At 38.1% G+C, this 23,360-nt stretch overlaps 1 protein-coding gene across 3 annotated transcripts in view; it reads left to right on the forward strand.

Annotated features, from left to right (window-relative positions):
• glceb (glucuronic acid epimerase b) overlaps positions 1-23,360 on the forward strand; it is a 52,494-nt gene that overhangs the window by 3,136 nt on the left and 25,998 nt on the right. Inside the window, exon 2 of one of the 3 annotated variants that reach the window (XM_057339851.1) lies at positions 7,262-7,455. The exons of the other annotated variants lie outside the window; for them this stretch is intronic. The gene's annotated coding sequence lies outside the window, so the exon portion shown is untranslated. The remainder of the gene's footprint in view (positions 1-7,261; positions 7,456-23,360) is intronic. 3 annotated transcript variants of the gene reach the window in all.

Consider the following 23,360-nt stretch of genomic DNA (forward strand, 5'->3'; position numbering starts at 1 on the left):
CGGGGGCGCGCCACACACGATTACATGCTGCCCTGTGTGTCACTGTGTCCAAAACTTTTCAATATATTTGGTTTGTCGGACATCAAGCAGCGCTGCTCAGACCGATAGGCGTGTACCTCAGGAGAAAGCGTCTGTCATTAATTGCTCTTGTGTTAGGTCTGCGCAACGCGCGAATAAAGTTGAAAACATAATAAATCACAAACTTAACATTACTCTGTTGTGCTGAGAGCGTGTGCGCTTTTCTTACGGGTTAACTCTAAACAGTCGCCGCATCATAATAATGTATGAATGCTCTGGTCCGGATAGTAAAGTGATAGGCCTACTGCCATGCGGGGGAGTGGGACAATGGCACTGTGAAAAAGGCCTGATGCCCAGCCTGCGGTTTAATATATGGTAATATATAAATTAGTTCAACTGTTAAACACTTTTTTACTTCATTTTTTGATGGCTCATGCTCTACATGTTTTTGACTTTTTTTTTGTGAACTCTCATTTTACCATGTGTTATCCCCATTTATATCTATGGTGCCAATGATTAAATGACTACTATAGCTATTGTATTCTTATAGATTGAGTCACTTAATTTTGCTCTTAAAATGCACCAGATTGCAGCATTTACCTTTAAAATATTCTAAATTTTCTTACGGGGAGCATGTCCCCGGACCCCCCTAGAGGAAAATATGTTTAGCCACCATAGTCTCACAAAATTCTGTAGGAAACACTGTGTGCGTGACAAATTTTTAGGATGATGAATACAAAAAAAACGTATACAAAATTTGGGGGCTGTACAATGGTCAAACACCTCATTATGAGTCCTTCTTTTCAAAAGGCCACTTGGAGTAGGTTGGTGATCAGTTTGTGTGGCTCTATTGTTAAGTGTGAGTAAGAAGACCATCAGCTGTTCAAAACAATAAAGCACTGGTACAGTCATTATGTGTCTGCATAAAGTGTCTGCACAGAATGCAGTCAGACTCCTACACTTCAACATGTAATGCCAGTATGTTATAAAAGCAGTAGTCTGCGGATTGAGTAGGGCTGTTTAAGTGTGCGCCGAGCTCGAGCTAACTGAGCCAGTTTCTTGATTCTTTGTAATATTGGTGTAAGCACATAGCCAGGGCCTCCTGAGGGGACTAATAACAGTCAAATGTGAGACTTGGCCCTTGGCTGGACGCTTCCTAGAGCCCCTGGGCACATGGGCCACTCTGGTAATTTGGATCACTCGAATGCGCTTGTTGACAAGAAACAGTGCTGCAGGCCCTTTGCCAACATCACTAATCTACTGCTGCTTCACTCCCCCCTACACGTTGAGGTTTAAAACAAACTCGAGCGTAAGCTTGCTGTACCGAACAGAAACAGAAAATGCTATGCATGTAAAGGGCGCTAATGGATTTTGGGCATCCGGGATCAATAAAACCTGGAGACAGAAAAGGTTTATTGCTTTCTTGTAATCAATATGCTAACTGTGTAGCTGCCTTTAAAATAGATGTTTATTGCTTTTCTGAGGAATTGAACTATGTACTTTATCAATGAATTTCTTTTTATTGAGGATGCCCACACTTTTCTTTCACTTTTCTTGTTTATGCTATATATATATATATTTAAAAAAGGTCTAGTTTTTTTTGTTAAATAAGCCTGTTAAAGCCTGTTATTATTTGTTAAATAATTCTGGCTATTTGGGAATTGACACTAACCTTGTCTAAGGTCTGCTCCTAAAAGTGTTTTAGCTCTATATGTAAGAGAACTATAATGAAGCTATTTTAGTGCAGTGCTGCCTTGTTTAAACATCAGGTCTGATGTTTGCTTCTCTTTGATTTTGAAATGCTGTCAACTGTATATCACAAATTGGTTGTTCGATTCCTGGCAAAATTGCCGCTTGAGCATTATAAATTTGGAAAAAGTCCCAGAGTTCTTTCCTTAATTTTTGAGAAATGTTTTTCTTCTGTTTTTCAGTGTTGTGACCTAAATTAATAACATCAAAATGTTAGGCTATTGAACTACATTTTTGGGAAGTGTAAATCCATGCCCTGGTTCATGAGGGTCATTTAGAGGAAATTGTTTTATCCTGGCAGTTGAACCCCTTGCTGTGTGCAAAGTCCAGTTCCTAACACACCCATCCATGTTTCAATAATGCCTGACTGCCTTAGCGCAACAGTCCAAATCTCTCCATGTAACAAGGGCCCTGTGGACCCTGTCAACTCGGACATCAAGAAAAACAGTATCATCATAACAATACAGCCAGTGTAGTTTTTTCTTGTTGTCTTTTGTCTTTGCTACGGAATGAATGTTTGGGGGGCATTATTTTTGGCAAAGCATCTATTAGCCAGACCTTATTGATGCTTGCCAGCCTTGTGAGGTTCTCAGAGTTATGGAAGTGATCAGACTACACATACTTGGTTCCGATGGAGGGAGCTTGGCTCTCTCTGGCCTGCTTTATTTCCTGCAGTCCAATAAGCTGTCAGGCTATTGACATGACGGTTGGACATGTCAAACCCCACCTGCTCTGCTCTGCTACCCAGCTGAGATCAGATGCAAGGCCTTGGACTTTTTCCAAACCCCTGACTTTTCCAAAACGGCATGTCTAGTCAATGCATCACTGACTGTTAAGTTGGTTTTTGAGTTTCTTTGACATACTGAATCACAGTAAATATGAACAAATCTCCTGATACAGTGGCACAGGGACGTAAACTTGACTGGATTTTGTGAGCAAGTGAATTTGATATTGTCTGACTTATTTTTGTTTGAAGTCTGATGCAGAGCTCCCGCCTGCTGTGCTGTCTCTTTAAGGTCTTTTGTTGTTTTATTCTTTATATAATGCTTATTATATATTCTAATGAGTATTTTCTAATTTAGAAATATGTTTTCTCTGTTTTCGGACAGGGTATGATGCCTCCGTGCCCTACAGATGTCACCTTCTCACTCCTCACAAGTTTGCAGGTGTGAAGAGTAAAATGTGACTTGTGTTAAACACATGAGGCAACTTTTCAGCTTTTCTGTGATTTTCAGCAAATATTACGCTGGTGATTATCTTAAGCCTTTGATGGATTTTAAGAAAGCTTGTCACATGAGAGGTTCAGTGTCTCAGTCTCATGATCAGCGAGAAGCTTGTGAATTCAGCTAACACAAAACCGTTTAGCAAATCTGTAATGGAACTTTGCTAGATTTGCTGATGGCCTGTTTTGACCGGAAAGGCTACCTGTCTGGAGAGCACAGTATTGCTTAGACACCGTTTCTTAGTCATTGTTGTTTATAGCAGTTATAGCAAATTCTGAAAAGATCAATGCGTCGAACCTCAGTGGTAAGGTAAAGTTCCTTTAATGAGGGAAAAGATGGGACCATTCTCTGATTGTTACTTATAACACTAGCATGATAAAAGACATAATTTACTGACTACAGCAATAAAGAGTGTATCACAGGAGATTATTATTAGTGGTTTACAGAGTTTTATAAAGTTAGGAGGGAGTTGGAGGGATGATAACCTCCACTTCAGATGACTAGCCCCTAGTCTGTTAGGTCACTATAAGAATAGAACAATGTATTAATATGCATTTACATTATTGACCCTAAGTGAATGTTATTGTCCCTTGGTGATGAGAAGGGCATTACATAATCTATATTGCTTATATCTGAATCTGTATCGATCATCACGATTGTTGAATGATTGTTTAATTTGAGCAATTTTTATGTTCTGTACATGCTTCACCGCCTGGCTTGCTTGTTTATAAAATATTTGGTACAACTTTATGCTGCTTTCTTCAACCAATATTCAACCATATTTTGCTGATTAAGGCCTGACATGAGGATTTTAAGTGAATTCAGTCATCCTTTCCTATACTTTTTCATTTTGCAGTTTTGGTTATTTAACACTCGTCCACATTTTTACAGTGTTTTTACAGAAAAGGGTCTAAAAATCCCTTTAAAGTGTTGTGCCTAATTGTCTGCACTTATTTGCAAATCTCTCTGCATGCATAATATCTTTTCTTCAAGCATCCTTTGTGCGGTTTTGGCTCCTTTGGGCTGATGGAGTACTATCAGGTCAAGAGAGCCACTATTTATCAGGGCTTCTTCTTTGAAACCTAGAGAAGAGTTCTTGAAAAGCTCATTTAGCCAACATTTGAAGCTATGCTTAAACGGATCCCTTTCATAAGGACCGATGAATAAAAAGAAAGGGTTTTAGTATGCAGGTGATTTAGGTGAATGCTGTTGGGAAGCTCTGGTTTAATGTCCTGTCTTGTGTTAACTGCAAAAACGTACATTTGTGTAAGCGGTGACATCACGGGGAAGGACAAGACAAACAAAACAATGGCAGAATAGAGTACTGTGTTTTCTCAAGATACTAAATTTATTAATGCTTCTTTAGCAGTGTATGTGTGCATGTCGTGTTACTTTACAAAGTGACATCGCCAAGTTCTGGTCCGGCATGCATAATACAGCCTGTTTAGCTGAAACACGTGAACGGGGATTTTGACAATTGCTGTGTCTGATACCATTCCCTCGCTCACTCCTTCACTATTACCTATATAGCGAATGACATTTGAGTACACTATATGGGAACTATATCGAAAATGAGTGAAAGATTTCAGACATTGACATAATATAACCTGTGTCTGACAGTATTGTCACGGACATTCGACATAACGGTTATATTACACCTGTGTGGCTTCATGGATTGCTTAATAAAATGGTAAAGTTCATTTTCACCTTATTTGTCACGTTTTTGTATTCGTTTTTAATAAAGAGAACAAAACAACCGTTTGCCACATTTATTTACTTTAACGTTTAATACAATTATTTAATATATTTAAAATAAAGCACCACTGTCTATAACATTCAAGTAATCTATAACATTTATTCTCAAAAACACGAAATAACTGTCAACAAGAGCAAACACAAGTGTATAAACGTGCATTCGTGGCATTAACGGCCACTCTCCTCCAGCTTATTCTAATCAAGCGGTCGTCGCGTGTTGTATCTAGGGATGCACCGAATGTTCGGCCACCGATTATTCGGCCGAATGTGTGAAATGGCCGAATAAATTTGACCGAACATGACATACGATCAAGCAGCAACCAGCACAGAGAGACACGCGTCATTTTGCAAACATTTTGGCAGTGCGTGTGTGTGTGTGTGTGGAGCATTTTAAAGTGTCAGAGAAAGACACAGCACGGAACTTGCCGCACGGAAGTAAATTTCCGAATGAAAGCGTCTTTACCGGTCGGTAACTTTACTTCAGACGGAAGCGGGCTGTCTGACAGTAGCCCCGCCGCTCGCGACATCCTTTGACATCATACAGTGGTCNAAGACACAGCACGGAACTTGCCGCACGGAAGTAAATTTCCGAATGAAAGCGTCTTTACCGGTCGGTAACTTTACTTCAGACGGAAGCGGGCTGTCTGACAGTAGCCCCGCCGCTCGCGACATCCTTTGACATCATACAGTGGTCACGAGCACACAGTTCCCTGTACTAAACAACTTGTCAAAGTATGTTCTGTGCATCACGGCCACGAGTGCACCTTCTGAGAGAACAGTGACAGTCAGCTTTTGTGGGCGGAGTTTGGAGGAGAGATGTGATCTGAAATGGTTGTCAGTCAGAATTGCTTGCATGGATGTTTTTTTTTCTTCAAATCATTTTGCACTGTAGCCTGTAATAATCCAACAGTTTTCATTTATTCATATTTTTAGCTTGTAATGTTGAATGACACTTTTTAATGAAGTGTTTTGTTGTAGGGGTACAGAGTACAGTACATTCTTTCAGCAGTCAGTCATAGGCCTAATAATATGTGCTATTCAAGAAGGGAGTTTTAATTTAGCCTACTTGTTTTGCTCAATTTTATTTTAAGTTATATTGTATTATATTGAAAAGCAAGACAAAATATAAAAAGCATTTTGACCATTCAGTTTATGCAATAGTGCTAAAATTGGCTAAATAAATAGAAGAAATAAAAAGCCATGTTCGGTATTCAGCCTTTGGACAAGTGTTTCATTTTTGTTTGGCTTCGGCCAATAATTTTCATTTCGGTGCATCCCTAATTTTGATGTAGAAGTCCAGAAGCCCCTATACAGTTTCACCATAGATGTGGCATTATGTAAACAAACAAGGTTAAAACTCTGAAAATGAATGAATTTTTGGTAGCTATGATCTGGAAAGGATCTAAATTAAAGTTAGTAAGCGTAAAAAAATGAATATATATAATCATTTTATGAGGGTTTTTGAACATGGACATTTGATTCCATTTTGAAACTAAGTGTGAATTTTTTTTTTTAAAGAAAAATCTGACACTGCTCAAAAAATAATAATATAATAAAAATGATGTTGTTGTTAATTATAAACATATCCAAGACTGTAATAATAAAACAAATTGATTCACATATAGTGTATGGAAAATATTTAGAATTATTCATTGTTTTTCATAAAAAAAAACAGGGTCACCATGTAAACAAAGTGGTATTTAAAGGGTTAAAATGAATGTTAAAATGAATGTTTGGTAGTTATGATAAGAACTGATTCTAGTGAAAAAAATAAAGTCATTGAAAGTGTGAAAAAATATGAATGTATAATATTTTTATGACCATTTTTGGACATGGACATTTTTGTCCATTTTCAGCCTAAGTGTGAGTTTTTGTTTAAATCCTACATTGCTCAAAAAATAGCAGTGCATTCAAATTATTGTTGTTGTTGATTAATAACATATCCAAGACTATAATAATAAAAAATCTGCTTAACATTTAGTATATAGAAAAAAAATAGAATTATTCATTTTTTTCATGAAAAACAAACCGAGTCACCATGTAAAAAAACTGGTATTAAAAGGGTTAAAATTCTAAAAAAATTTAAATATCAGATAAATACCATTGGTTGATCATCTAAAAATTTCAAATGCATCTGGGATGGCATGAGGGTGTGTACATGACAGAATTTTCGTGTAACCCTGCGCATATGTTATCAGTCTGCTGCAGAGGAAATAGCCAGTCAGTCAGTGGAAAGACACTAGCACTTTCCATCTGAGTGCATGACCTCTTACAAAAGCCCAACATTCCAAAAAGCACAAAATGAGGAAGGGCTACCAGCTGCTACAATAAAGGGAAAGGGTTTCAGCTCTTATTGCTATTTGCTTTCAAAAGTAAGCATGTTGTCTCTCTTCAGCAAGAAACAGTTGTTGTAGAAAACTGTGGATTGGGCCAGGAAGTGTTTTCCAAGCAGACAGGCTTGAAATGAACCCTGCTGTGCATCTTGTCTTCAAATATTTACTTTTGCTCACACACAGGAACATTTGTCTGGATATGCAGGAATGGGAGTCTTGAGAACTATGAACGCCTACGTTCCATTTGCGACACTGCACGTGGTAGACCAATCACAGCAGTCTAGACCATCTGACCAATCAGATCAGAGTAGGCTGACCGAAAGGAGGGGATTAGACAGATGAATCGCTGAACGAATCATTTGAGAGTCAGTCAAGAGGTAAGGTAATAATAACTGCCTATTATTAGAAAATGTGTGTTTTTACACCGTGCATGTACGTAAACTTGTTGGACACTCGAGAAACCAAAGTAGGACCTTAAAAATCACAAAATATTTACTCTTTAAAGGGGATCAATGTAACGCCTGTCCTTAAAGGGGGGGATGCAACAGTCTTTCATGCATTCTGACTTATTTACAATGTTAAACATGCTGGCTTCTCATCCTTAACATGGTCAACTTGTCAAAAACGAGTTGGACGTATGACGTAGTGCTCAATACACTCCCCCAGTGTTCGTATAGGTTTCGGAAAGTTTTTTTCGAACATGAAAATCTGTTTCATAACAACATTTCTTAGTCTCTTAATGGACAATTCTCCCGGCAAAGCACGCCCACGCGTCAACCAAGGAGAGCGGGAGAAGGAGCATGCGCACGCGTTACTTTCACTTGTGTGCAGGAGAGAGACAGCACTACGTGCGCGAAGTTCAGCTGTGTTATAGAAATGGTGGATATAAAGCTGGATTTGGAGATAATTTGAAACTGATAGATCGAGCGGATTCCGGACATGAACCGCACGCAGTAAGTGAAACTGATGTCTGTGTTTTGTTGGCAATGGGTGCACACGTGCTTTAGTTCCATCTACCCCACCCACACAGCCCCCCCGCGCGTCGTATGTTTTCGGAAATAATCATACAGCTGTATCTGTCTTTTATAAATGTGATCAAACTAAAGACTCTACTTTTCTGATATTTGAAGGGTACTATGCTATTCTGTAAGAACTCAAGATTAACATGAGATATGCAGAAACTGTCTGAGTTACGGCCACTTTAAAGCCAGTGACTGATATGTGAAGAACACAGAAAACAGAAAATTGGCTTTCCTCTCAGTTACAGCAGTTAACTTCAAAGAATGAGTTGTCTAAAAGCAAACAATTGCACGATTATGTTACCTGTTTGCTCCAGGTTGTGAGTGGTTTTAGTTTACTTTCACCTCAGAATGACCGGCGTCAGTTAGGGTTGGGAATCGAAAATCAATTCTAATTTGGAATCGGAATCGAAAGGCTAGGAATCGGATCGGAATCGAAAGGAATAGGAATCGGATACTTGAGATTAAAATTTGAATTCCTCTTATCAATTCCTGTGTGCATATTTTCAGAAAAGTACATGCGTTGCATGATCTGCTGATATCTCAATAAAAGCCCTTATGAAAATTATCGATATTTTTTACTATAGTAAGCATAGTTTAGCTATAGAATTTGCATTAAAGCACAGGAATCACAAATTAACCATAGTTGCATTATAGTAACTGCAGTTTAACCATGATGTAGTTCAACTATGATAATACAAATTGTAATAAATCAGAAAAGGTGTGTTTCTATGTTTAAATATACACAAAACGGTGCTCATAAATATATATATATATTTTGCAAACAAGTCAATAAGCAGGCTAAATGACCATACAGGTTGATATCTAAATGTTTTACTTCAACTGTGGAATCGAAACTGGGAATCGATAAGAATCGAAATCGATAAGCAGAATCAGAATTGGAATCGGAGTCGATAAAATTGAAACGATTCCCAACCCTAGCGTCAGTGTGGTATTTCAGGCACACACTCACTGAATATCTACACTTTGCTTCTCATCATGCTGTCCAGCAGGCACACAACCACACACACATAGACTGCACTTAGTTAGCTCTGTCTCCCCTCAGGCCTGTGTTGAATATTTCAGCCTGTTTGATGGGTCGGGGGTGGGAAGCGATAGTAGAGGTATCACTATCGATACACTATCGAAAACAAATATATATTGCGATAGTTACATGTATCTACAGTATATATTTGCACAGCCCTAAAAAATACAACCTCATATGTAGATATGTTTGCATTTGTGTTGGTGCTTTCTGTCACAGTCACTCATGTTTGGCCTGTGAGAACTTGCCATATGCTGCCGTCTGAATGCATACCAAACGCTATGTATAGAGGCGCTCTCTGATGTGTCAGCACTGTTTAACTCCTGTTTTGTTTGCTGGTTTGTCCTCTCTAATTAATGTCACTGAGTGGTTGTAACTTGTCATAATGGTTGTTTGCGAAAGCTCTTAACAGGAACCCTGAAACGTCCAAAATGTTGCAAGCCTCTGCAACAATCATGATGATCAAAGTTACTTCCTAAATGTTATTCTGTGTCATGCTTTAATCTCGTCCGCAAGCAGAGCATGTACTTCTCACCATTTATGTGAATGTAAACAAGCCAGGCACTGCTCGTTTCTCATAGGAAGTGCATTTAGAGTGTATAATGTAAAAGTGCAGAACGTGAGATAAACTTACTGTTTTTAAGGCAGTAAAAACCTTGAAATGTTCAGCCTGTTTAAGTCTTTTTGAACCTGAATGATAAATGTATCTATTCAGATGTGAAGCTCTGGCTGTTAATACATACTTGTTATAAAACTCTAAAGAGATCTTATTGTCATTAAGTGTTTCTTTGGTTTTTAAATCTTTGAAACTTTTTTCCAGCTGGGGTCCTTATAGAAAATAAAAGAGATTATTTATATGCCACCATCATCTCTCTGGATTTTTTTTTTCCATAGACTAGTGGATTTTATTCAAACCACAGTGAACCCATTGTGAAATATTATTAAGACTCTGAGACTTTTGCCAATGAATGTGTGTCTGTATGTGAACTGATGATGTGTCTCATTTTAAAGTGCAGTTCTTTTAAATATAGCCGTTATAATAAATATAGCCCCAGGGTTCCTCTTTCCATCTACTTTCATCTGCCTTTGTATTCCATCATGAAGTGCATTTTAAATAGTGGATTGTCTTGCACCTCCTTCCCACCAGCTCTGTGTGTGCTGCCATGTGCATAAAAACAGGATTAAATAACAGACCAACGGTACAGACGTGCTAGAACACTTCCAGCTGCCGTTTGCAGCCTCTGTTTAAAGGAGCTTTTTCACAGACAAAATGTATGTGCTTTAGACAGTTCTTCTGTTACTGGTGGAGTTTTGCTTCAAGTATTTGATGTGTAGTATCTGCCCCAGGCTTGGCAACATGGATATGCTGCATTGGAGAGATTGATGGAAAGACTGGATTCCAGATGCACATTGAAGATCTACTATAAATGCACAAAAAACCTAACCGCTTCGACTGCTCCCTGGTCCAGTGGTTCTCAACTGATGTGTTGTAGCCTGCAAGTATGTTGTGATCTGCACATTGCTATGTCCATTGTCACTCCAGACTTTGATAGACTGGGAATATTGAAGCTAAGTATTGTATTGATTTGGACGTTATGACTTAAGCTCTGAAATATGTTTATGCACTTAATGACTTCATTTTTCAAATTCAAATTTGCAACCTCGCCGCTACATTTCTCTGACTGGTCCTTTAAATAAGGCAATAAATAAAGATAAAACAGAATCAGAATACTGCTAAAAAAAGTTTTGAGAATTAAAATGCCTTTAGTTTCTATATTTTACAATTGGTTTATATTTGCCAAATTTTGCCCAGCATGAAGTTGTTGTTGCTGTTTGCTGGTGTAGTTCTGCATGAAGGGTCTTAATTGACCCTTCGCAAGCAGTTTGATAGACAAGCGACCTGACCAATCACAACGGCGATATTATGTGCCCCAGTGACTGACTGCCATTTTGTCCGACAAACAAATTAGTCTGACAAACCTGGTGTAGTAGAGCTTTGGTGGTCTTTGGAGCTTTTTAATTATTGTAATAGTAAACGGAGAGATATAAACCCAGCTTTAATGGAAGTTCAGACTATAATATCGAGACACGATATTGTTGAAATCATTAATGTACGAATTACAGACAGGAGTGTTCAGGAAGGGGTGTTTTAAGGCAGAATATAATACTTATTGATATATTACTTACATATTACATGTATGAGCAAGCTGGCAAGATATGCTTAGCATCCCTGTGATGAGCGTACCTTCAGAGACCAGCATTTGCAGTGGCATTTTAAAGGAAAGACGTTTTCAGCAAATCTTAAAGCAACAGCTGTGCTGTGTTTGTTGTATTTAACACAGATAAAGATTAAGACACTGATGGACTGTTCTCCTTTTCTGTACTGAACTAATATTTAAAAGTTTACTGTCGTTTTCGCAAAGAAGCCGACTGCCCGAAGTTACTCTCTCTCTAAAATAGTCATAACTACAAATTTCGGAGTAAATATAAACACGTAATACACCACATTTAGGTTAGCTATACATCCATTTGTGTGACAGTAGTAGCCTCCTGCATCGTTCAAGTTTAGAATTAACATAACGTTATCGTCTGCTGGTGTGGATGCAAAAGGTATAATTATTGTTACAGTTTTCTCAAATCCTGATTGTGTCCCTCGAATGCATATTGCAGACCTTTCTGACTGAAATCAGCATGTCATTTTTCCAGAAATTCTTCACTATTTCCCCAGGGAGTGCACAAATTTACACTGGGAGCGCATGGCTGAGACCAAAAGCTTGTCGGACAACAGGAACGAAGGGGGGCTGGGTTTTGCGATGGGAGAATTATTGTTTGTCAGCGGACCCCATATCTCATTTCCAAAAAGGCAATCAGTTCAATGAATCTAATATTTTCCGCCAAATTCTTCCAATTCTTATTCAACATTGGTCATTTTGTATGGCGCAGGAAGCTCTGGGGAATTTCTTTATGCAGGATAAAGGATTCCAGTGGACCTGATGTTGAGACCTTGATAATTACAGTTATCTGAGCTTGTTATATGATTGTGCTTTCCGGGATCTAAATCTTTTCTGGAAGATTATGAGTCTCGCTCTCTCGCTCTCTCTCTCTCTCTCTCCATCTTTCTATCTCCTTTTGATTTCCTCCCACTGTGACTGTCTCTTCTCACAGTGTATGAATTATAAATCCTGATATGAAAGCGAGGCCTTTTATTAGCAAATAATGTCTCGCGCTTATGCAAAGTTCAGATATAGATGGATAATCCTCCTTCTCTTTTTGTCCCCTTCTCTTCCTGAAGCTATTTCCTACTGCAATCCATTTTGTCCTTACCCTCATATCACGCTCACAGAGATGCTGTGATATCGCCTAGGCTTTTGAAGCACTCTTCGCTCAAAGGCTTTTGATTTAGAGCATCAGCTGATAAATATTCCATGCGAGTTTCCTTCATAAGGAAACAAGGTGCAGAGAATGCGGGCCTTACCTTTTCGTTGACAGCTGGAAGGTGCCACCTTCTTTCAGAACTGACACGGGCGTCAGAAGTTATTAGATGCACCTGTACGTTTGTGTGTTTTCAGTTTTGTGTCTGTAATTTGCAGAAGGCTGCCATGAGTAGCATTCTGCCCGTTTGGTGGGTTGAGTTTGGGCCTGTTTTTTTTTTTAATTTGCCCATCTGAACTGTCATCAGTGAGTAATCGAACGCGTGGCCCAGCAGTCAGACACAAACCCACAGACGCCTGCCGAACATCTGCTGGTGTGTTTGCATGATGGCATGATTCCGTTTGACATAACACTGCTTCATCCTTCAAAAATTTTAGTCTTACTGTGGCTCTTTAATGTAACGGGGTCGGGATCAAGGCTGTCTGTGCATCAGGAAAGGCCTCCAGCCTCGAATTGAAAAGGACTTCGCTGTTTTTTTTTATTTGCAGATTGCTTTTATGCTGGTGTGTCTCTGAAGAAGCCAAGGCCAGTTTGCACCAATTCGGACAAATTTAACATGAATGTTAGCAGCACATTTTTAAAAAGTTGCTTTGTTTGGCAAAAAAAAAAACTCAATGCCCTTTAATGAACCATATTGGTGAGTTATTTTTATTGGTTTTTAGAGTTTGTATTTACTTAAAGGTGCAGTTCTTAATTAACAGAGGCCACTAGCGTTGTATTATAGATTTGCAACAAATCGCTCAGTCCAAACACGACGGTGGCCACCACAGTACAAAAAGATGTCGTTCTCATGTTGACGCAAGAAGAGATTTTGCGGGCATTAGAAAGACTGTAGAAAGAGCGATGTCTTATGTGTTACATAAAATAAAAGGTTTGTGGATTTTAAGTTTAAAAAGAAGGATGAAAGTCAGGCAGGAGCTAGGACCTGCATTAATATTATAAAGACTTTACAGCAGAGACACGTTAAGACTAAGGCTTTTAGCAGATATACTCACAGATATCTATGGAGATACTCTCCAGCAGAGAGAGACGTTGGAGAGAAAGATCGTCTAAAAATCACCTCCGAGGAGGTTGCTTTGATTCGGATCAGTATGTGAGTAACATACTAACATACCAATATATGTTGTTGTTGTAATATTAGCTGTGTGACGGAGCAGTTTTGAGCGTCATTGTTTATCTGGAACCGCTTTAATATTGTACTCGTCCAGATACTGGAGAGAGAGCGAGAGCGCGTTGGAGCTGAAACTGGAGTGCGCGTTTTACTCTTACTCAATGATGAATAAACTTACATTTAATCTGCGGGTCACATGCGTTCCGAACCATAGAGCACGATCCGTACGGATCATCCCGCGATCCGTTTCACCACGATACTGCAGCAGGGAAGAGGAAACGCGCGTTGTAGAGTTGTTTGTCCGTTTAGGGCTGCTGTACAAAACATGGCGGCGAATTCAATGTATGTAGGGCCGCTCTGTATGTAGATATAAATAGCTTATTCTAAGGTATTACAAACATAACGGTTCATTATGTAAGGTCTTTATACACATCTGAAGAAATAGTTTTGTATATTATATTGCATTTCTGTCAATAGATCCTCCTAAAAATGCCCTATTGTTCCTTTAAGTGTCACATTTGTCAAATGTTTATAATGCTCTTGGTGCAAATGGGCTTTTAGCGTCCTGCGGCTCAGTTTTGCTGGGAGTCTGGGAGCAAGCCAAGAGAGATCCCTTTAGGGTTGCTATTTGTTTGGACTTGTGTACATAGCAGAAGCTTTCAGGAGAACGCCTTGGGTCTTCAGTCGAGAGTGTGATTTCAGAAAAGGTCTCTTTTAATATGTTAATTGGTTTGCTGCTTGTGTGAATTGCTTTGAACCTTTGCTTAACCCGGCAGTGTAACATTTGTATAAGATGAGGTTGGAAAATAAATGTTGATGCATGGTTTCCTTGTAGATGCCTGATTTACCACTGCTAGCACCAACATTGAGGAGATGATGAGAGTGTTTCTCACAACTGCTATGTTTGAGAAAGTGGTGGATGAATGAAAGAGTGAGAAGGTGCGAGGAAGAGAGAGAGCTGCTGAAAATCATGAGATATCTTTAGGTGGAGACACTCGGCAGGGAAGCAGTCATGAAGCAGCTGCTGAGGTGTCACAGGCCTTCGATCCAGATCGAGGATGGAGATGATGAGAGCCAGCACTGTAAAACCGTGAAGAGAGACTGAGAATCCCATGGAGACCGCGCAGAGATTGTGAGAGAATGTATGCAAAGCCCGTTCGAGAGACAGATTTTTACAGGAGTGCGCTATATCCCGAGAGGCTGTGACAGGCCCCACACAACCTCCCTGCTGCGACACTCAAACTCTCTGCTTGTCTTTGTTCCCATAATCCACTGTGACGGCGAGGGTCGCATTTCCACCACAAGAGGCCCCGACCGGAGGAGGGGCTTCCAGATCACACAGGCCATTTAAGGGCCACAAAAAAGTGCTGGGGCCCTGTATGCGTGTCCACAGGGGTCAAACAAAGAGGTCTTTATCCTTTTTTATACACTTGATGTTGTTTTTGTAGCTTTTGTCTTGCTCCGTCTGTATTTTCAATATTGTTTGTTGTAGACACGGGGCTGCAAAAAATAAAGGAGGGTCTGTTTCTCTGTTTTTAACTGTATTTGTTCTCAATGCTTTCACTCTCTGTTCAGTCAGATATTAAGACGTACTTGTCCATCCTCACAGGCATTGAATCTATAGCAGCCTGCTTTAAGTAAAGAATGGGATTCTTTCAAGTGCAGTTCTGACAACTGACCATACTTTATCAAGTGCCCCTCTCAAAGTCGTTCAGCTTCTCTCCCTTTATCATGCTCTCATCTGAAGCTGAAAAACCTCCATTACTGATGGGGAGGTGAAGTGTGAGATGATTTTCTCTAACTGTGTTTGTGCACTGGCTCAGTACTCTCTTTTAATGGACTCCAAAAACATGCACATTGTGAACTTGCCCACCAAGGACTTTTGTCTTTGGTTGTGTCTTTGCTCACAAAAGCAGTTAGTTTTGTGGAGGACGTTCATGTAGGCATTTTTCTTTCTCGTGTTGGATGTCTTTCTCTGTCCCAGTGAATGTTTTGTCTGGTCTGATTCGAGTGTGAGAGCTTCTGATCGAGTCTGTAATGGTATGTTGAGAGATAATGCAGCAGGAAGTGGAGTGAGTTTGTTTTTTCCTGCCTCTACACAGGGAAAAATTCAATTGCCTCGCTGATTTGTACTGTTAGAAAGCAACTTTTCCCTGTTTCAGTATCTCTTTTCTTTTGAACTCTTCTCCTCGTCTTTAAAATCCCCACGGTTTTTCTTTGTCTCTTCTAAGCCCTCTTCCACTCGACCTTCATTTGAGATTTGTTTCAAGCTAATTCGATTAGGTTTTTAATTGTCTCACTTTGTAAGCTTGTGTGTGTGTGTGCGTGCGTGCGTGCGTGTGCGTGTGAGTGTGTGCATGCAGAAGTGTGATAGTGGCTGTGTTTAGTAAAACTTCAGTCCATGAGGACAATCCAGTGAAAGAACTGACATGAGGGAACTGCCACGTAAAGAAAGTCTCTCTCTCTCTCTCTTTCTCTCTCTCTCCCCCTCTTCTATCTATCTGTCTGTTTCTTAGAGGCCTATGCAAACTGAAAACGGTAAACTTTTTATGCGTTTTGGTCATTCGTTTAATCGACAATGGCGTTTTGGGGGACTGAAAACACAATCTTTTGAAATAGTTTTTCAAAGTGCAAGTTTTTGAAAACGGCGCTATTATCGTTTCTGTGTAAACTGCAAGACGGAACATTCTGAAAACGATGACATCACGCTCATGTGTATTGTGTTTTCAGTCGCACGAGCATAGCCAAAACAATATGTGTTGTTACAGTGTACAGGTACTGTGTGCTGGTTAGGGATGTGTTGGACTTAATGGTCAGTCCTGCATGCTCAAAAATTTGCACGGAGACGTTCTCCAAAATTAAACAGAAGTTTTATTATCAGATGTAAAAAGGGTAACAAAGCTTTGGGTTGTCAGTCACTCTCCACACTCTCTCAAAAGCCAACAACCCAGATTATTCAAAAAACACACATATTTATTCAGTATTTGACGTCGTTCTCATCTTCTGACTCCTCCTTTTTCTCTGGGGAGTATTGCTCCTTAGCAACCAATCACCGTGAACCACGTTTATCTGACTCCGTCCTTCTTTGTTAGTTCCTGCAAAACAACATCTCTCACAACACATGTTTTACATCCTGTGGTCAGTCGCTAGTTTCGGGGAGTGTTCCCTAGAGACAGTTTTTTATGGCCGGACAACATACCAACATTCTTTTAGTAAAAAGAAAACACTCAATCATCTAATGCTTTTAATTATGTAGCGTTGTTTCTTAATCCTATGATTCATTAAAACACATCACAACTCATGATTATACTTAAAACATATGCAGTGGATTGATTCATAACATTTCTTTTCTGTGTGACTCTTTGTGTGTGTGTGTGTGTGTGTGTGTGTGTGTGTGTGTTGACTTAGTTAGATTTATGGTTTCACCCCCTCCTATCCTGCATTCACTCTGCTTGGCACACACACTCTGTTTTTTTTTCCAGTAATTTTCCACTGAGTAAAATAGCAAGCACATGATAAAAGCACACAGCTTAATGATTTAATGAAAGAAAACACTTATTGATTATATTGATAATTAAATCATACTTTTAACTGAATAATATTTCCACAATTGTCAATTTAGACAAATTCCCATAATCGATCTTCATTTAAATTAACGATCAATTATTCGATTACTTGTTAACATTAATACTGCAATATGCCTATGCATAACGCCAGCTTCCTCACCTGAATAAAAAGGTTTCTAAATTTAAATAAAAGCCTAGTAGCATTGTTAAAATGAATCTGTGTGATTGGTAATATAATCATATATAAAATTATGTATTTAATAAATAACATATTGACCAATATACAACGTGTCGCTGCCTCAGATTTGCACTCTGGCAAATGCATATAAGCTAATTCATATCATTGCATGCGTCTGCGTAAGAAAATAGGTTGATTTGTTGCAATCATGACATGTGCATGGACACTAGGGATGGGCATGTTTCAATAATTTCATATTTTAGTATTTGAGCTCATAAAAAACGAATATTCGTTTATTTAAATTAAGTTTAAAAAGACATAATTTGTTACGTTTTTATTTGGTCACAATTTCACATCAAGCTTATAATTATAATTAAATATTCATAACACACTAATATTATATCCTGTTGATATAATATTGAAAAGATTAGCAACGTTGGAAAAAAATAGAAAAATGCTGTCATGATTCTGCCTCATCTTGTCATGTCTTTCTTGATCTTGTGGCAGAATCACGGCAGGATCCCCTGTTTAATGTGGAGAGAAGCATTTTGGCCCACTTGGCTTTCCACATGCTCTCTCTGGTTGTGTCTCTGTTCCCGCCCTCTCGTTCCTCGTTTAGCTCCCCATCAGTGTTTCATCTCCGACACCTGTCCCCTGTTAATTATCCATTGTTAGTCTCCCTATATATTACCCTTGTGTCCCCTGTCTTGTGCTGAATCGTTTTGTGCCTTCCTGTTTGCACATGTGCTTTGTGCTGTGCTATATGCTCTTGTATTTATGTGGATTATGGAAGTCAAGTCAATGTCTAGTCAATGTCTAGTCAATGTCTAGTCAATGTCTAGTCAATGTCTAGTCATTGTCTAGTCAATGTCTAGTCAATGTCTAGTCTAGTCTAGTCTAGACATTGACTAGACTAGACTAGACTAGACTAGACTAGACTAGACATTGATAAGCAATAATCACAGGGGATAATAAGACAGCAAAACAGGACGTAGACTAATTAACACTAAACTAGAACAACACTAGACATTGACTAGACATTGACTAGACTAGACTAGACTAGACTAGACTAGACAAAAAATAGACTAGACTAGTCTAGTCTAGTCTAGTCAAGTCAATGTCTAGTCAATGTCTAGTGTTGTTCTAGTTTAGTGTTAATTAGTCTACGTCCTGTTTTGCTGTCTTATTATCCCCTGTGATTATTGCTTTACCCCCTTGTGGGTTTTTGTTTTGTGTTCTTTGTTATAATAAACCCCATTTGTTAACCCTTTATACCGCTGCATGCAATTGGGTTCGTCCACGTATCTCCTGACAAATACATTGAAAAAACTGCATTTAAACCTGCACGAAATCATACAAAAACCAAACACGCAAAATAAAACGAACAAAACGCAAAGTATATTGACATTCTGTGATATATGGTTATCTTGTTTATTTTGTTTTACATGTTCTTGATAAGAAAAACAAGCATATAGCCTATATGGTCTATTTTACTCTGGTGAAAGTCTGTTCAACAAGTCGACGGCGGAGAAAACGTGCTTCTCTAACTCCCGGAAACAAAACCTAGATCTGACAAGAATATCTGGCTTTATTGTTTATAATGTTGATTATAAATAAAGTAAACAGGATTGATGCCTCCATGCCGACTGTTAATTGATCCTAAAAACAAAGACAGAACAATTGTGCCTGTTGTCCTGTTTATACTGTACGTGACCGTCATGTGAGGAAGAATTACTAATCCTGCTGATATACCGCATATAAATATTGTTTTCGTTGTCATTTTATGGTCATTGTCTGTCTTGTTTTTGCTTTGTATTGCATTTGCATCAATAAATAAAATCAACTAAGGTAGTCTAACTAAGGAATTACAGCGCATTTTAAAACAAACAAAAAAAAACATCTGTGCGAATTTATTTACAGGTGACAACCCTATTTGAAGTTCTTAAGAGGAAAATACAGGCTTTAGGTATGGAAAAGGGTACCAGTCATATGCTAAGGCCAAACTTGTAGTTGCAGTGAAATTGACATTTTAATGTTTCAAGTTGTTGAAATCAGCATTAGTTAGCCTAATATATTTCTAATGAACGAACGACTGCTCCAAACAAGTTATGGACAACACTACTTATATTAAACAAAGAAATGAAACTTTAATTAACAAAATCTCCTCCACCTTGACCTGTCAATCATCGCGCCTCACGGCTGCAGCTAGTGCTGACAGACATGAGCCTCACAAACTCTTGTATCCATTGTCCAAATTAACTTTCTTTTATTTCTATAAAAATGTAAAACAAAGGTGTGTCGGTAGCCAAGTAATGTAATAAGTGGACAGCCATTGTGGTTTTCCATGATTCTGCTGTAGGTGTTTTGTGCATGAGCCGCACACACGTGCTTGACCTTGAACTCGATCATCCTTAAGTTATTTCGAGTAAACTGTTATAGACAATTAATCGATCATCGATTAATCATTATCGATTAATCATTAACATCCCTAGTGCTGGTGCTACTCGACATGTATTGACGTTTCTCCAGCAAAAAGTTTAAACCAGAGGTGGACGAAGTACACAACTTCCTTACTTGAGTGAAAGTACAGATACTACTGGTCAAATATTACTCCACTACAAGTAAAAGTTGTAAAGACAGATTCTTACTTAAGTAAAAGTACAGAAGTACGTGCTTTTAAAAGTACTCAAGTATTAAAAGTAGTGCTGTCAATCGATTAAAAAATTAATCGGATTAATCGCACACAACAATTATATTTTAAAATATACTTTTACATTTTAATAATTTCACATTTAATCTTGAAATTGATGTAGAAACAACATATTTCTTTAACAGCATCATTTTATGAAAGCTAACATTTTGATATTAGTATTGTAACTGATGTCTCTATTAAATTGATTATTTTAACATTAATTATAGCCATTCAACAGTATAATTGAGAGCTCATGTAGGAAATTGAAGGACACTTTACAGTCTTTAATGCTAAATTATAAATTAAATGCAGAAGAATTCTCATTAAAGCTATAAAATCACATTGACTTCTTCTTTTATTTTGTTCTGTGATTAACATTAGTGACAGGAGTCACAGCAGCACGTTTAAGAACGTGGCCCCTTTAAGAGCTGTCTTAGTACGCAGATCTGACCGTCACCGCACTCCCATTTTCACAACTCTTTGCATTCATTTAAGATTTTATTTTACACTTTGAAGTCTGTGCTTAAGAAAATGCTAGACAAAATGGGCTTTCTGACATAATCTTGTGTGGTTTTATCCATTCAAGCACGAAAGAGAACTTAACACGGATGTGCTGTCTGACAGAGATTCACCGACGCAGCCGTTACTGTACACACCAGACTGGACCTCGCGTTGCGTTTTGCCGCGTCCCACAGTTTAGAAGCTGTCTATCTTCATTGAACGCCTCAAAGCAACTGTTTCAAATCGCGCTTAAGTGGTTTAAAAGCCTGTACACGAATAAGAGCGTGATTACATAATGTAACGCTAGACAAAGGATGTCAAAACAACTGGTTGCTGCGTTAATTGCGATAAATATTTTCTCGCGCGTTAATTTGAAAAAATTAATCGCATGCGTTAACGCGTTAATGTTGACAGCCCTAATTAAAAGTAAATTTCTTTTATGTCAGTTGTGCATTGTTTTATTGTTGTATTGTCTGAGTAGCTCACAGTATCAGTTGTGTTAAATGAGTAGTTCACTTCAAAATTTGCCCCCATTGACTTTCCATAGTCATTTTTGTTCCTACTATGGAAAGTCAGTGGGGGCAAATTTTGCAGTGAGCAACTCCAGTTTAGATATAATCCTGTATGATGATTTAGCCTAATTATCCTCATTAGCCCCCTGGGCCTATATGTATTTATGAGCAGTGTTTTTTTATTTTGTATATTCCCTTCACCAGTTTTAGCAGCAATTTACCAGTAAGTAGTAAGGTTATTGTAAATAATAAAGTGTAGAAGCCATGTGTTTGTTGGATTTATTACCATTTGTATTACCATAATTTAACTACAAACATAAACTATAGCTAGTATAATGAAACTATGGTATTTTTAGTTGCTGTGGTTTTACTAAAGAATTAGAATGAGATTTTTAAATTAAATTCTTCTTTGTAGTGTGTTTTGGGTTTTATTCCAATAGGATTTACCATCCCACCAATAGAATCCATCACATACAGGTAGACAACAAGTATCCATAGTACAATTCCCATTATAACCATTGAATCCATTACATTTTATGTTGTATTTTGGGCAGGGTTCTATTGTTTTTATTTCAACAGGAATACTTCAACTATAGTTACTTCAGTAAAAACATCATTTATTTTCCAAATCGCTTTAAATGATATAGCAGCAGATCAGAAGTTAACACACACACGTAGCTCAAGGTGTATGTGATGCTTATTTACCGTTTAGCTGTTATGCCGATCATTTTCATGACAATGTTTCTACGATCTTTGACTGATCGTAACTCACAGATGATTACACCACACTTTATCATGTGCCTTTTTCGTCTTTTATTGTTCTATTTGTCTTTTTAGAGCGCTATCAACGGTGTAGCAGCGCCTACGTTTACATTAGTTTAGTGGTGAAGATCCCAGAGTTGCCAGATTTGCGTAAAAAAATCTGCCAAATGGCCATTCAAAGCTTGCCTGAAAACCGCGAGCTTAGAAAAACTGAAATACTTGGCAACAGTAAAAGGTCCTGCAGATCGCAAGCCAGATCAATTGCGCACACAGGAAACCCGCTGCATAGAAACCATTTTCTACTTTTGGACCTTTTTATAAATGTAGTGGAGTGAAAAGTATGATATTTGTCTTTCAAATGTAGTGAAGTTAAAGTACAAGTACTTTAAAGAAAAAATAATACTCAAGTTAAGTACAGATACTCAAAAAGTGTACTTAAGTACAGTACTCAGGTAAATTTACTTCGTTACTGTCCACCTCTGGTTTAAACACACATGTACATTGACCAAGGGTATTAAAAAGCACTTTTGGCTTATAATTGTGTATGTGTATGCGCGCAGGCATGTCGTGTTTGTTAAGTTAGTGTTTGTGTGTAGATGAAACGGTGGCTTAAAGTGATGAAAATGAAAATTCTGTAATCATTTACTCACCCTCTTGTCATTTCAAACCTGTATGGTTTTCTTCTGCAGAACAGAAAAGAAGATATTCTGAAGAATGTTGATAACCGAAGAAAGATGGCAGCCATTGACTTCTATTGTATGGACACAAAACCAATGCAAGATAATGGCTGCCATCGCTGTTCGGTCAACTACATTTTTCTAAATATCTTCCGTTCTGCGGAAGAAGGAAACTTTTTTGCAAGGCAAGAGGGTGAGTAAATTATGACAGAATTTTCATTTTAGGGTGAACTATCATTTTAACTCCCAGAAATCATCTTGAATGAATCTCACAACTTTTGCAATGACAGCTGGATTATGAGATGTCACCTAGGGCTGTCACGATTATGAAATTTGACTGACGATTAATTGTCTGATAAATCATTGCGATTATGACGATTAATTGTCTGTTTTATGGCTTTCACGATTATGACGATTAATTGTCTGTTTTTGAGCTTTGACATTTAATTCTCATACATTTTTGATTTAGCGATTGAAACCACCATATTGTTCTGAATATAAAGACTATGTTCTTTTTCTTGGAAATACATCGGAAAAAATTGTGTCGTCATATATTTAAGGTTTAGGCTTTTACATGTCAATAATACAACTGCCAAATACTTGTAAATTAAGTAAATTGATCAGGAGGAATTGAAGCCACCATTAAAATACTATCAGTCATAGAAAAGCTTCTAGTCTGTTTTTTTCTAACTTGCAAGACTACAATAAAATTTTACTTGTATGTTATTGAAATTTTGGTAGACTGGTTTTCACACTGAGATTTGCTTAAATAATATTAAATTGTACT

Source organism: Triplophysa rosa, linkage group LG1, assembly GCF_024868665.1.
Source record: "Triplophysa rosa linkage group LG1, Trosa_1v2, whole genome shotgun sequence".
Lineage (NCBI taxonomy): Eukaryota > Metazoa > Chordata > Actinopteri > Cypriniformes > Nemacheilidae > Triplophysa > Triplophysa rosa.